Source organism: Oryza sativa, chromosome 4, assembly GCF_034140825.1.
Source record: "Oryza sativa Japonica Group chromosome 4, ASM3414082v1".
Taxonomy (NCBI): domain Eukaryota; kingdom Viridiplantae; phylum Streptophyta; class Magnoliopsida; order Poales; family Poaceae; genus Oryza; species Oryza sativa.
In genome coordinates, this window is record NC_089038.1 from 21,412,530 (window position 1) to 21,429,450 (window position 16,921).

Consider the following 16,921-nt stretch of genomic DNA (forward strand, 5'->3'; position numbering starts at 1 on the left):
CGTACGTATACAAAATTTATATGTGTACAAACTTTATTTACGTGATGTATTTTTTATTTTTTTGATTTTTTAATACATACATATATAAAGTTTGCATACGTTGTATATAAACTTTGTATACGTATAGAAAAGTTTATATACATGTATATATATATTTTTTAGTAGCACTAGTAGTATAATAATACCACTAGTAGTAGTACTAGTTGCATATAGAGTAGTGCTACTACCACCACCTAGCAGTAGCAGCAGTGCTAGTAGTCCTAGCTGCGCGCGGGGCCCACTAGCAGAAGCAGCGCTACTAGGCTAGTAGTAACAGTAGTAGTACTAGTAGACTCAACTAGTATTGGTAGTAGGGGGGTGAACTGGTCGCGCGCCCACGCCCCAGCGCGACCCGCATTAGGGTCCCCCTCGTTAAACAACCTTTTCGGATCAAGTTGAGGGCTGAAATTTGGGTACTCCGATGTTACCAACTTTCAGAGCTACTTGCATACGTTGCCATTTTTCAATTAATAACATCTTATTTTTGTCCTCCATTATCTTAGTTTCTTTTTGTGAGGACTGGTATGATATTTTCAGGAGAGAGGCATACACCTTGTTTGAACCTCGATCAGTGCCATGCCATGTAAACAGAAGCCACCATTAGGACAACGAGACCTAGGTCAGAACAAGTATTTCAAAAGGGTGAGAGGTTAGGCGTGTTCAGAAGCTGCAAACTAGTGCTGTTCATGCATGAAAACCCAAGTTGCCCTCCATTTAATTTGTTGTCTAAAACAAGAGAAAGGTCATAATTTACATGAACATTCCATAGTCTTATTAGTAAGATGATGTAGAGCGAAAGATTTGCTAGGTGTGAAATCCCATTGTATTTGAGTCACAGTAATATGTTATTTATCATAGGTCTGAGAAGCATTGGGAGGTAACTCATGGCTGAATGTCCTGGGATGACCAAAGATGTAGACGTTAGGAGGCACACAAGGGATGCACACCTTCCATTTACACCGTCCAGCAGTGATGTGACATTTTTGGTCCAACAGAAAGACCTTCCACTTCATACGTTTCTTTAATTAGTGAGGCAAACTGTTGGTATAGCCCATGCATCATTTTAATTCGAAATTCTATTCAGTTCAAGCAAGTGAACCTAAGTTTAATAATTTTCCTTGCGCAATCACTAACCACTGCTATGATGCTATGAGCAAGCAGCTAGCGGACACCATTTAAAAAGAAAAAAGAGCAGAGATGTAAAAGGCAACTGAATTTGAGCAAACTACTCCAGTGCATACTATTCACGGACCCAATAGTATGAATGGTCTTTGAAATGAACCAAGTGAATGACGTTTAGTAATTGGTTCTAGTTCATATATTTTCTTCTGTCCAGCCACGCGGTACAGTACTGCTTTTGTACTATGCACAAGAGCAAACATCTAACATATATGAACCAACATAAAAGAGAGCCCCGCAAACACAAAGACAATGAGACACAATGCTTATTCCCTTCACAGCTCATCTTGCACTCTCAAAGATTGGTGGGAAATTTTATGCAAGATAACACATGTAGCTGCAAGGAAGCTAATTCTTGGAGACCTTATAATAACGTGGTGGAATATTTGGCTAGAACGAAACAGAAGAATTCTCTCTCACCCTTCACAAAACGAGAACCAGGTGGCCTCCTTAATCAAGGAAAATATAAGCCAAATAAATCTGTCCAGAGGTTAAATGTTGCTGTTTTTCAAGTTGTTTGTATCCTGAGGTCTTTGCCTAGTTGGCAAATCTCTTTTTTGACCGCTAGGCAGTCTCTTCGTTTCTGTATTCTGACCTTTTATTTCCTCTAATATATTCGGTAAGTCTTTTCGTTTAAAAAAAAAAGACAATGAGACCGGGTCACCACTAGCAAGCACCTTAAAATGGTCAAGAAAGGCATGGAAATAGCCTGCCAAAAGCCGGCAGTTTGATTCTCAAGCCACCATGGGCGTAGAAATGCAAATGCAGGCAGAATTAGGGATGCATGTATGCTTAGGTTTGAGAAGCATCAGGAGCTACACTATCCCTTGCTTGCTGTAGTCTTGTGGAGGCCATTATCATGGAACGAAGAGAGCGTTGGAAAGCTCAAACGAAGCCCAGACATCCTGATCTGTCTTCTGACGTGCTAAGCACCTAAAGCTTCCGTTTGTGCCATGTAATTGACCTACCTGCCATCTCATCAAGGAGGTTAGGAGCTCATTCTTCCAGGTCACCGAAAAGATTGTGCTCCTGTCTGAGATCGCAGTTGCAGCTAGAAGTGAGATGATATTGGTGGTATGTAGAAGGCAAGAAAGCTGTTCTGTAATAATACTTATGTTTTTAATAGTACTTGTGTTTTTTTCAATGCATATGCTGTATTTATTTTTAGAAAATTACTTTTGAGCAGTTAATCACTCTTTTAATTTCATGTTTGATCTGATGGTCGAGAGAAGCCGGGGTAGGTACTAGGTAAGATCATTTAGTGTTTTTACTTCAAGCGTATCATAAACTCTGCTCATATACATATTTTTCTATGTGGTACTTGCTTAAAGGGGTTGTGTTAATTAAGGACAATTTGGTGAGACGGAATTGGAACGACAGCTTGAGGTGTTGCTTTTGTATGAATAATGAGTCTATTCAACATCTCTTTATAGATTGTCATTATGTAAAATTCATATGGAGAGCAGTTCAGTTTTCTTTTGGTTTTAACCTTCCAATTAGTATATCTCATATTTTTGATAGGTGGCTTTTGGGGGTTGACAAGAAAAAGAGTAAACTGATACTTGTCGGAGCTTTGGCCATTTGTTGGGCTCTATGGTTGAGTAGAAATGATATGGTTTTTGATAAATCACTATATATTTCCTATATGCAGGTAATTTTCAGGGCAACTCATTGGCTTCGGTTTTAGGCACAATTACAAAGGTGTGATGAAGATGGAGAGTTTCTGAAAGTTGCATGTCGTAAGTTGGAGACAATTGTTATGCAACTTTATGCCAACTATGGATGGAGATTCACAAATAGACTGAAATAAATGTGTTCTCCTTATTTTGGTTTTTCCAATTTAAGTGTGTTCTATTTTATATTTGATCTATACTATTATCTCGAGTGATACTTTGTAATAATTGGCTGTAGCTCCTCTCGAGCAAAGGTCGGAATATTATATTCCATTATCTAAAAAATATACATATTTTTCATAACTATCTTTGGCGTAATGTACGTTCTTTTTATTCTCCTTGACAAATTGTGCTATCGGTATATCCGTTCTAATGTTCGGAGATTAACACATAAACCTGTCACATCTAGGTTCAGACCCATGTGCCCTCCAACTTTTAGGTATGTGTAATTTTATCATCTTTGATAAAATATTAGGAAGTATTATATTTTCTAGTGTAAAATTTAGTAACAAAAATTAAAATGTAAAATTTAGGTAACTTCAGGTATTTTCTCAAGGACCGTAAAATTTCTCCCCTAATATATAGTTACAAGCAGCAGGTATATTATTCTTACAGTGGACCTTGGATATCGACTCAGCATTATTAACATGAAGAGTTCAACATTAATGTTGTTATATATTTCTCATTCGTAGAAAAATGGGCCAACTGATTTTTTCGAATCATCATTTAACTTGGATGGCCCAGAACATTCTTGCCATGCTTATAAATACTCCAGTTTGTAGCCAAAGAGACGCGGCAGTGACAGTGAGACCAAATAAGCAGAGAGCAACAGCGCAAGTCGCTCTTGTAGAGGAAGCTAGTAGCAAAGTTTCTAGTGATTCAGAGACGCGATCCAGCGCTAGCTCTTGCTCAGTTAGGCATGGGAGGTGTAGAGGAAGCAGCTGTATCGACGTTCTGAGATGGCTGGGCTATTCCGCCATCGTAATCGGTAGCCACAAGCTGCATCTGGGAGCTGCAGTGTCAGGGGCGACTGCCCCTGCCCATTGCTGGGAGAGACAGGTTCCAAGCAAGCAACAAGCGGCACTGGTTGGAGCTTTAATTTTGTGTAATCGCGACGGTTGGACTAGGTGACATAGGTACGGATTGATAGACACTAATTTCTCTGTTTCATGTTGGGGTCTAGATATGTCATGGCTGTGTGTATTTCATGTAGAGGTCGAGGATATAGGTTCAGCTAGAATATATCATTTTGGTGTTTTTGACTGAGCGTTAATAAAACTTCCATTATTTAAAAAGCTGCGGTGCCAAGCGCTTCAAATGTTTCCGTGACTATTTTTTTTTCACACCACATATAACTTGATGTTTCACCGACGATCAACTATAACATTTGACCGTCCAATTTTTTCACTGCATTGGACACTCGATGTGTAGGCACGTCTAAATTTTTGTCCAATCCCGATCCACGAAACGCTTCAATAGTGAGAAATAATATGGAACTTATTAGTTTACTTTCAACTAGAAAAATATTAAACAAATACACATTGCCTAATTTTACTTGACTTAATTTCCTAATTAATTGATTTTCTGAGTATTTTTATTCTCATGTAACTGCAAGTTTTATTCTACTAACTAACTACTACTCTGTCAAAAAAAAAAGACAAATCTTAGCTACGAACTTGGACACATATATATCTAGGTTTATAGCTAGGATTTGTTTTATTTTGTTTTTTTAGATCAGAGGGGTACTTCATAATAGCTATTGGATGACTGCATCAAGGACATGTACACTGCGGCGGCAGACCATATAAAAGGAGATCAATCACATGGAGAAAAGATAAAATAGAGAACAATGTGTTGGGGGTACCTAGGTGTGAAAATTCAGAACTACTACTTCTACCTGGTGTGTGCATACATGTATACACTCAACTAGAGATGTATGCCTGATCGATGCATGCATCCGGCTGCATCCATGTTGCGAGTTGCGACTCCTCCTGGTTATTTTGAGGTGAAAAAAAAATGTACTTAACGCTCTTGTGGTTGTGGGTACTCCTTGGCATGCATAGGGCATGGGATGCGTCGGAAATTCAGGCAGCTCGTTCTGATGATTTGCGGCATAGGAAACGTTGGGGAGCAGCGGGTACGCTTCTGCTGTTTGTTAATTCCTCGACCGTCGACTGGTGGTTTGTCGGTGTGACCAGATGTGTCCTGTTCTATCCTTTGGTACGCGACAAATTTCTGCAACCATAAAACCCCAACAAGGTAGCAACAGAGAACAACAAGAGCTCGAACCATAAAAGCCAGATGGAATTTGATGGTACTGGATCGATCGATCAATTGTGACATGCATATTTGGGTTTAGGAGGCATCAAGAACCGAAATATGCGTCATCTCTTTAGAATTGCATCTCAGATGGGATGCTTAGGAGGAATGTCTCTTTGGGAGTGCACAACGGATGAACGGACGCGGCTTCTCTGCTCCTGTGTGATGCTCTGATGCTTCGGTGTCAGGTGGGTCATCATTCGAAACAAGCTGATTGCAGAGTATCATACATCTAATTTTCCCCGTTTTGCTAGCTTGCTGTTTCTTCCGGATCCTCTCCATATCGGTGTCATCAGTTAGTAGTCTAGAAAATTGCAGCTGTTTATAAGTTGCAGTTGTTTATGCAGTCACTGCTGGTAGTTGGGAACATATCTTCAGGGCACGGAAAATGAAATGATCCATTAGTAGGTGATTAATTAAGTATTTGCTATTTTAAAAAATAGATCAATATAATTTTGTTAAGCAATTTTCGTATAGATACTTTTTTTTTAAAAAAATGCACCGTTTAACAACCTAAAAAAAATGTGCACGTGGAACGCGAGGGAGATGGGTTGAGAACCATGCTACCGAACTAAGCCTGCCTTTTAGGAATTAGGCTTTGTTATCGGGTGGCGTTAGTTCACCCTTTTTCTTTTATCAAATAAAGTGACTCGTGTTTATTGGAGGAGCTAGCACATTTTGATATTACTTTCCTAGTTTCCTTTGATAAATGCAATTATCTGATAGAATATTTGGGCGTTAGATACCCTGTTACGTTGCTGCAGCGAGCAATGATTATCATCGATGCATCTGCTGTACTAATTCTAAGGGCGGTATGCACAATATCGGCCATATACATTCAAGCACTTTGCCTCATATCAGGATAATCATTCTTTAAGTACCAGACATTCAGAACTCTATGAATGCACACATCCCCGTGATAAATATTATTCTGACGCCACATATATTATTCATGTTTCAGACATACAATACAATTACAAATTGAGACTTGGGGGGTATAAGAAAATTATTTATTTGGGGGCAAATCTCCCATCTGGACATGTGGCTACTGAAGCTCAGTAACTGCAAAACTTAATGGAAATCGACATACATGTATTCCTGTAGCTATATGACCTTAAAAACCCTCTGGCTATATTATTATGGCCTTGAAACCTGCAACAGAGATCAATAGGTCTCAACAAGTCGAAGGATGGGCAAAGAGGGAAGAATACTGAATCTGTGGACTGGTGCTAGATGGAATCTTATGGTGCTCATGCATATTGGGTTTTGGAGGTATCAAGAACTGAGACATGTGTCGTCTCTTTGGATGTGCATTTCTGTTGAAATGGTAAGCAGGAACGTTTCTTTAGAAGTGCACACATGACACATGTGTCGGGTCTGTGATGAGCACGATATGTTGAAATGATAAGCAGGAACGTCCTTTTACAAGTGCACATTTGAGGAAATTATAAGAAATTATACAACGGACGTAGCTTGCCTGCTCCTCTAGACACTACGTCAGATCCTCACATCTCTGACGGCAAATCTGTGACGGGCAAAGGAAATGGTCAGTGATGAAGGTCACCTTTGACGGGTCCTACGGGATACCGTCATCGGTGAGCCATCCGGCCGCGGCCCGTCACAGGTAACTAGTCATTTGTGACGGGCCGAAAGTGGAAACCGTCAAAGGTGATGTAAACCTCACCTCTGACGGGTTCCATTTTCAACCCCGTCACATGTGACTAGTTATCGGATCGCAACCCGGATGGCCGTCAGAGGTAAGGCAAGGCTAGCTTCTCTCCCCTACTTCTCTCGATTTTCTCCCAGCGGGGCCCACGCCCGGAGGAGATAAGACCGGTTCTCCACCTCTCGATTCTTCTCTCCCTCTCCACTCTCTCTCCCTCTCCCTCTCCCTCTCTCTTTCCCTTTCCCTCTCCCTCTCGATTCTTCTGCAGCTGGGCGGGAGGGGAGGCGTGGCGGCGGCGCCCTCCCCTTCTCCAGATCCGGCAGAGGCGGGAGGAGAGGCGCAGGGGCGGCGGCCCGGCAGTGGCGGGAGGGGAGGCGCGGCGGCCCAGCGGCGGCGGCGCCCTCCCCTCCTCCAGATCCGGCAGAGGCGGGAGGGGAGGCGCAGGGGCGACGGCCCGGCAGTGGTGGGAAGGGAGGCGCGGCGGCGGCGGCGCCCTCTCCTCCTCCAGATCCGGTAGAGGAGGGAGGGGAGGCGCAGGGGCAGTGGCCCGACAGTGGCGGGAGGGGAGGCGCGGCGGCCCGGCGACGGCGGCGTCCTCCCCTCCTTTAGATCCGTCAGGGGCAGGAGGGGAGGCGCAGGGGCGGCGGCCCGGCAGTGGCGGGAGGGGAGGGATGGAGGCTGGCTTCTCCACCGCGAGCCGTTCTTCTCGAGGGCCAGCCTTCGCCGGATCCGTTCTGGAGATTGCAGGCGCCGGCGGGATCTGGAGCTCGTGGGCGGATCCGAGCCCCAACCGCCGGATCTAGCGGTGATGAATATGATTGTGATGATTTTTGTGATTTTGTTTTGTGTCCAAATGATTGTAAATGTGAAGTGATTTTGTTCTTTGGCCAGATGAACGTGATTGTGATGATTTTTGTGATTCTGTTTTGTGTCCAAATGATTGTGAATGTGATTATTTTTGTGATTTGTGAATGCCTAATGAAGGCATGCGGCCAGCTGTGCTTTTAATATTTTATTTTTTTTGCTGCATTTTTTAGTTTTGTGACGGGTCTCAATTCAGACCCTCCGTTACAGGTGAAGGTCACCTATGACGGATTTTACTTGCAGTCCGTCAAAGGTTACATTTACCATTGACGGGTCTTTACCCGTCACAGGTGACTCAATGTCATCAGTGACCACTGATCTGTGACTAGCGCTTAACCTGTCTCAGGTAAGGGTGTGAGCCTGTCAGAGGTCTCAGGTAAGGGTGTGAGCCTGTCAGAGGTGACCCGATCCAGCGTAGTGAGATGTTATCAGGTTGGTCAGACAACCATTTTCCCATTTTCTTTATCCCTTTGTTTCTTCCGGATCCTTGCAAGTCAGCATGTAGTAGACTGGTAGTTGCAGTTACTGGTGCTGTCTTGGATTTTACTCACGAGAAATAAGAGTGCTTTGTTATTGCCACGGTATTAGCTTGTTTTTTTAATCAAATAAATTAAGTATCTGCATCAGACTAGAGGAGAGAAAGAAAATTATGTCATGTGTACCTAAGCCTCTTATAAATCAATTGGACACTCTCATGTTTATTGCAGGAACTAATATATATTACTTTCTCCTTTTCAAATTGATCATCATATAATGGAATTCAAAATTTCTCAAATTGATCATCATATAACTGCATGGATACGAATTTCATCAGAATATAATTAATGCAGCATGAAAGAATGTGTACATACTAAGGTGTAATTGGTATGGTGTTTTAATCGATACATGCATTGTGGGAGAATGTGTGCATGGTGTCTTGATTGATGTAATTTAAATTTTTCTTGGTCTTGATGCATAAACATCTATAATGATCAATTTGGGAACGAGGGAGTGATTGCTACCATGTTCCTAGGTTCCTTTCATAAATGCAATCTGTTGGAGCATTTTGAGCATAATTTTCTAGGCTGTTGCTGCAGACAAGCATAGCCAGGTTAGAAAACCACATCTGGTTTCCTTCGTCATCCACTTGATCAAATTACCTCAAACTCTGTCTTTTAACAGGCAACAGAATACACTGCACCGATCGAGAGCCCAACTGAGGGTGCAGCAAACACATTATGAGTTCGAGATAAGAACAAGAGCAGCACATTACCACAAGAGTATTCCTGTGTTGTACGTGTTCTTGAGTTTGATGAATCGTTGAGCTTGGGAGGTGTCAAGAATTTGAACATGCCAACTAACTAAACACAGTCTTCTTTGACGCTGGATGAGACTAAAGCCGGAGGCTATAGATCGACTTAGTTTGTGACGTCTCTTTGTTAGGGATTAAGTGGTACAGAACCGACAAAATTTCTAGACCTTAGTTATTAGGTTCTGCATTTAAGATTAATTACTGGGCAGAAGATCTTGCATCTTACTCAAAGAAACTGTACCCCTCCGTCCAAAAAAACACAAACCCTAGTTTCCGTGTCCAACGTTTGAACGTGTCCAGCGGGATCTAAGAGGGATAGGAAGAAATGGGGGAGGGGAGGGCAGTGCCGCCACAACCTCTTCCACCGCCACAGCACTCCCCGGGGGATTTTACCGAGATTGGAGGGGGCAGGTGGGCCACACCGCCGCACACCCTGGTGGGGTCTGGCCGGGAGGGAGAGGGAGGGCCGCGTTCCCACACTCCCCGGTAGGATTTGGTCGGGAGGGAGAGGGAGGATTGCGTTGTTGAAACGTCTTCCGCCACCGCCGCCGCACTCCCTCCTCCGGCGGGATCTATGAGGGAGAGGGAGAGGGGTGAGAAGCTAAGGAAGAGTAATTGGGGGGGGGGGGGAGACGAGAATGTGGATGTGTTGGGACGTAAAGCGGATTTAATAGTTATCTACCTATCTCTATATTTTGCAAGCGAACCACTTAAGATCTCGTCTGTGAAAATCGAACTTTTTCTGGCGGACCCTCAAGAGGTCCGCCTGCAAAAATAAAAATATTTATCATAGGTGCTCTTTTAAGCCTTATGCCTGTAAAAATCCATTTTCGCAAGCAGGAAAAAATCGAATCCCTCTTCATCTAACTTCGCATGCGGATAATCGCACCTAAAAATATGATCCGCTTGTACAATTTATAAGCCTCGTAGAGAAAAATCGTTTTTCTAGCAGTGTATAAAAGATACAGAAGCTAAACACAAATGAATCTGGCAAACCACTCCAGTAAATAAAAAGTTTTGTATCAGACTGTCCTGTTTGCCTAATATTTACCGGTTCAATTGCTCCGACGATCTTTGAAATGAATCAACCCAACAATAAGTTCATTAGTTGTGGCTCATTTTCTTCCATCCAGCAGTATGGTCCTACACCTACCTTTTTGTGTGTATAGGAGCAAACATATATATATATATATATATATATATATATATATATATATATATATATATATATATATATATATATATATATATATATATATATATATATATATATATATATATATATATATATATATATATATATATATATATATATATATATATATATATATATATATATATATATATATATATATATATATATATATATATATACACACGTTTTTGACATATATGAACTTTCATAAAATAGAGCAACACCAACACAAAGACAATGAGAGTACGTGGCTCACCATTTACACCTTAAAATGGTTCAGAAAGGGCGCATGGGAACAGCCTGCCAAGCAAAACACCAACAATTTATTCCTCAAACCAACATGCATGAGAAGTAATGCAAATGCAGGCAGAGCGTGCACGCATGCTTAGGTTTGAGAAGCATCAGGAGCTACACTAGGCGATTGTAAGCAAGAGAGTGCTCGGAAGCCTCAATGTGAACCCCGGATCACCATCCTGTGTCATCCAGTGCGACACATTATAGAGAGCATTCGCCATTTCACCAGCTGGATACATAGAAGGATAGCATTGTAGCCTGCGGGTGAGATGATAATATCTTAGCAGAAGGGGCCAATTAAGTGAGAAAAGCTTTACTGCCAACTCTCAGGTGTTTAAGGGGTGCTTATATAAAATAATCGTTCCCTATATATCTTGCCACGTAGGGTAAGAAGGGGCAAAAATCCTGATAGCATCGATATGCTATGATGAAACAGTGGAGTTTATAGCATACGCTTATGTTTAAATTTTACCCAATTTACATAATTTAATCCAAGCATCTTGAAGGAGGTGCTTACATTGGAGGAAAGGACTGATCTTAAGTAGGCGTTTGATTATGTGCACACATTTTCTTCTCCTAAGCACCTCTATTTTGTCACATTCTATTGAAGATGCTCTATCAAAATTATGTTTATCAAATTGAAATTTTTTACAAAATGACTTTGAACACCCAATCTCTCTCTCTTGATTTCATGTTTCATCTAGGGGTGGATATCGAGCTAGACCGATGGGGATGCACTCACGCTCGCTGTCGGGCGGCGCCGTAGGTGAGTGTCGCCGTCAGGAGGATAGGTGGTTGCGACACCAGGTGGCTTGGGGCGGGTGATGACAAACGCTAGGGTAGGTGGCGTCGGGCACATGCAGGCAGGCGGGCGGCGCTGGGTGTTGGCGACGCTGAGTGCTGAGGGCGCTCAGGGCAGGCGGGTGACTGGTCGGTTGGGTGGAGTTGCGACGTGTGGCTTGGGTAGTGAACGGCGCTGGTGGAGTGGGCACGAGGACAGGATTGTGGATTAGGCTAGACAGTGAGTAGAGCTAGGGTTTTCAATTTCTTATCTAGAAAGTGCAGGCTTGTGGGTTGTGGCCTGCTAAGGTGTGGGTTACCTAGCTCGTTAAGGCTCGTGAGCCAGCTGGCTCGTTATCTCTAACGAGCTAAAATACTAGCTCGTCTCTTTAATTAGAAAAATGAAACGAGTCGAGCCGAGCGATGCTACGAGCTTTCCATCCACCCCTAGTTTTATCTGATGGTGTTGAAAGAACTAGAGTCGGAGAGCACCCGGGTAAGGTAAACAAATAAAACCTATAATCAAATATCAGACTAAATACAAGCAAATAAATTGTATTCTGTATGTAAGTTTGAGATTTAATATGTATCCTACTCTTTCCCTCTTTAGTTCATTTTTCCTCAACAGATCAGAGCTACCCACTTCTCTCGAAGCATCATGAAGCGATGGTGTGCTGCTCGCTAGCGAATCCCGGATGGCGTCATTCGAACCTTTTTTTACTGAATTCCATACAACATACATAATATGAATATTTTTGAACAAAATGTTATCATATCGCCCGGAACCGTCTCGTGCTATTTATCCATCCAAACTGATTCATCATCTCAAAACAATCCTCCGTTTGCGCACTGTACATTTTTCTTCTTCTTCAATTCTTTAACAAATGGTCCGATTTTGCTTGATCCGTTCTAATATTATTGGATATATGTCATTTTCTTCTCAGAAAGGAAAGGGTTAACAGAAAAAAAAAACTGTCACAGCTATGTTCCAAACCATGTGATCCAGCTTTCAAGTACAGTTACAAGCAGCCCGGCCGCATCATGTACATGCTTGCACACTGTTCTTACTGTGAACATACTGATTCACATTGACCGAGCACAGGGTTTACACTTTCGTTTTTCAAAAAAATTCCGAAATTTCGGTACATTTTTTGACATAACTATTTGAAAATATAACAAATTTTGAAGGAGAAATATAACAAACTTTTTTTTGAAAAATTTTGAACAAAAATGTTTGAAAAAAATGCACATTGTTCTACGGAAGATAAACTATTCGAAATGTACATTTTTCATCTTATTATTCTTGTTTACAAATGGTCCGATTGCTAGATCCGTTGTAATGTTGGGTAGATGTCATTTTCTTCTCAGAAAATAAACGGTTAACCATAAGTTAATCCAAATTGACTGTGCATTATTAATCTGGTCCAATATAATCAATTTCAGCATTCTCACTCGTACAAAAATTGCCCTTTTTTTTATTTATGAGTTCCTTTTTCAGCGAGGTGGTATTGATATATATGGTGCACTATGTAGAAACCCTTATTTATTCATTTGATATTGATGGTTTAGAAGTCTTGTGGCATGTTATAAACTCCACATATATAGCCAGATGTGGCCATGAGATATCAGATAATTAAGCAGACAGCAGCAACAAGTTTCCAGCAAACTGATCGATCGAGGGACGCGTCCAGTGCACAGTCTTAGCTAGCGAGGTATGGGAATGGGAGGTGTCGAGAACGCAGCTGTGTCAGCCACGGGTCCGGTTATGCACCACAAATATCAGAAGTGTAAGCCCAAACAAACAGAAGCATCAACAAGCTGGCGAGCAACGAGTGAATGATGGTTAATTTGTGTGCTCTCGTTCAAGAAGTGAACTTTCATGGTAGAATATGCTCAGCTAGAACATGATACTAGCCATGTCTCGATCTCGCAAATTAACATTGCTCTCTGAGTGCGAACATGTAGCATGCTTTTTTCTTGACCAAAAGATGTCTTTCGCTTTTCATCCTATTTATATCACTATGATGCATGGCCTATTAGTTCTTTCTGTCTGTCGTTTGTAGCTGCTTAACTTAGGCGAGCAACTGGGTTTATGCCTGCTGGACATATACAATGTTGAGATATACTCCCTCTATCTGAAAATAAGTTTATTTTTCACCCATCACACACATACTAATATAAAACGCAAAATACTATAATACAATTATTTCCTACTTTATCAAACCCCAATATAATCTTTTCTCACTTTATCTACTTCCGATACATTTATTCCCTATTTTCACAAATTCGATCTGACGCAATGATTACTTTAAAAATGAACTTATTATGGGACAAATATAAAGAGCTAAAAATAAACTTATTACGAGGCGATGGGAATACTATTTAAGCATTCCATCTATAAAGACGCAGTATTCCAATCATCCAATGCTACTTGATTAATTAGCAAGGCCACGCCCCGGTAGTAGCCACTTATTAGAGCTGCATGCTGCAGCGCCGGGTAAATTTTGAGGTGAAAATCTACTTGCACAGCTGCACTCTCTTGGATGTACTTGTCGGCATGGGATGCGTCGGAAATTTAGGCGGCTCATATTGGAGTATTTGCTGCATGACTTTTCTCTTCATGGCACACGGCATATCAGGAGATTGCGCGACATTTGCATCTCATTCTACTAGATAGTAAGCGCGGCTATTGGTGTCCCTGCTACTTTGTAACGTACCCTACTACCTCCTTCCTTTAATATATGACGTTGGTTAGTTCAAAAGACAAAAAGGTATGGAGGGATTACTATGTATATGCAAGTGTATATATATATGTTGGAATTATATTGTAGTTAGTACATGATCTAGCTTGCTCATGTTAGTGTGTACTTATCCTAGACTCCTAGTTAGGTACTGTTACAGCCTGTTAAGATTAATTAATGTAGAATGGTAAAATAACGGCCTGTTTATATCTCCTGGAAAAATTTTACACACTGTCACATCGAATGTTTGGACACATGTATGGAGTATTAAATATAAACAAAAAAAAACTAATTATATAGATTACGTGTAAATTGCTAGACGAATTTGACATTGTTGTGCTACAGTAAACATTCGCTAATGACAGATTAATTAGGCTTAATAAATTCGTCTCGCGGATTCTGTAATTTGTTTTGTTATTAGACTACGTTTAATACTTCAAATGTGTGTCCGTATATTCGATGTGACATGCTAAAACTTTACATTCCTGGATCTAAACTCAGCCTAAAGTACATATTCTTTCGATACTAGAGTGATCGATCTGACCTTCTACTTTGCACCAGCACAAGACCTTCCTCTCTGGCTCGTTCTCTAGTTCTCCCCTTTAATTGCATAAGTGCTCCATATTTTCAATTTCAACTACGTCTCTTTACATGGGGCAAATTACCGTGGGCTCATAGGTCATTTTTTAAATTCAATTCAATTCAGTTCAATGAAGTGAACTGTGGACCTAATTTTAATATTTTGCCTTGAGACCAGCACTAACCGCCGCCGCCGCGATATCCTAGGGCCGGGGTACAGAGAGGCCATTCCAAACAAAACATAGAAAACAGATAATCAAAAGGCAAATGAATTTAATTGATTGACCATTCAAGTACAACTTTTAAAAATTCTGTCAATTAAATTAATTCAATTGATTGATCAATCAAGATTAAGAAAATTGATATATTGAATTACAGAAAGCCTATGACAGAGCTTTCATCAGACAAGCCTCTGATCATATGAATGAACTAGGTGAAACTCCACGTGTTGCTGCGGGAGTCTAGTATAATATTGTTCAGATTCGTAGTTTAGGATGGGTTTGATCCTATTTTATGTTAATATATATTGGGACGGAAGGAGTACATGTTCTGCCCATATAAACCAGCATGAAACAGAGCAACGTCAACATGAAGACAAAAACAAATCAACATCTTGGGCATCAATGCAGCATTCCTACATGGTATAGGTTTGAGAAGCATCAGGAGCTCCATTACGCATTGTTTGTTCTAGTCGCCATCCTCATGAAACCAAGTGACTGGTGGCAAGCTCGAATGCAGCCACGGGCACCTCCCTCCGACTACTGATGCATAACAACTTAGAGAGCATTCGGGAGCTAAGCAAAACTCATTCCTGTGAATCACCGGAAAGATCGTGCTCTGTTTCTGGTCAAGGAGAATTGCTCGATGGTGAGGGTTTGAATTGAAATTTGCCCAACACTTCTAACGTAGACCCACAAATTAATTAAACGTCTTTTCTTTCATCTGGAAATGTATTAAGCGAATGCATGGTCCTAATTTTAGGTGATTTATATTGCTAATTAATTTTGTACTGGAATATTTTTATTCTCTTTTAACTATAAAGTTTACTTGTTCATGTTAACTACTAACAGCGTGCACAATGTTATGTTTAAAGGGGTTCCATAGGAGAGAGTATGCACAAGAGCCGGCCCTATACATTGCATTTTCCTTTTCAAGAATTCCTAGTGTAGCACAAGCCTCGATCATAGCTAGAGCCGATTCTAGATGAGAGAGAATATATCTAGGCGACTAGGCCCACTTATCATATGACCACAGCTGGTGCATCAGTCATAGCTAGAGCCAATTCTAGATGAGAAAAAATATATCCAATCCCGTTTGTCAGGGCATTAGTAGTGCGGCATCAAATTTTGCCGGACCTCGTATGCCACGTAGGTCCAAGAACACCTAAGGATAATGTTAGCCACAAGTTTCACAGTGCTATGTAGTATCAAGTGGGGTCCAAGAAAATAAAGAATTTTTTCTCTTTTTTTCCGTCTCTCTCGCCACTTTCTCCAACCCACGTGCTCTCGCCGTCTTGCACAAGTCACAAAGTGGTGAGCCGGGCGACGCTTTCCCTTGCCCCAAGCAGCGGCGACACCGAGCAGCCAAATCCAGTCCGGAGCTTGCCGAATCTCCCCTCTTCCTTCTCCTCGACGGCGCCAAATCCCTTCACCCCTTGCCTCGTCGGCGCCCACAGCTGAGCGCAACGAGGACGAGTGGCAACGCGGCCTCTACCCTCTCCTCGGTGGCGCATTGAGTCGTGGAGGCAAGCGTCGAGGTTGCGGAGGGGTTGAGGAGGCCGCCGTGGCTTGGAGCAGGCGATGATGACGATCGGCGGTGCAGATCGGAGGATGACGATAGGTCCGATGGCTTGGAGCGAGGCACAACGACGAGCGAGATGGCATGGCTAGAGGGACGTCAACATGGTAGGCGCCAGATCTGCCACATCATCTTTGTCCTCGCACTGGTGGAGAAACCATCTTTCCTCCCGGTTGGTAACCCCCCTTTAGTCCCGGTTATCCAACCGGGACTACGAATCCGGGACTAAAGATAGATCGCTATCTTTAGTCCCAGGTGAAATAACCGGGACTAAAGATTGATGTTTAGTCCCGGTTGATAACACCAACTGAGACTAAAGATAGGAATCGGGACTAAAGAGGAGATAACAGTAGTCCAGATGGTCCCCTTTTTCTTTTTTTTCTTTTTTTTTCTTTTTTATTTTTTCCCGAATCAGGTGGAATGCATATGCCCAAATTAAAACCCAAATCCCAAATCAAAGTAACATCCCAAATCCACATCACAAATCTTGAAGTTACTTATACA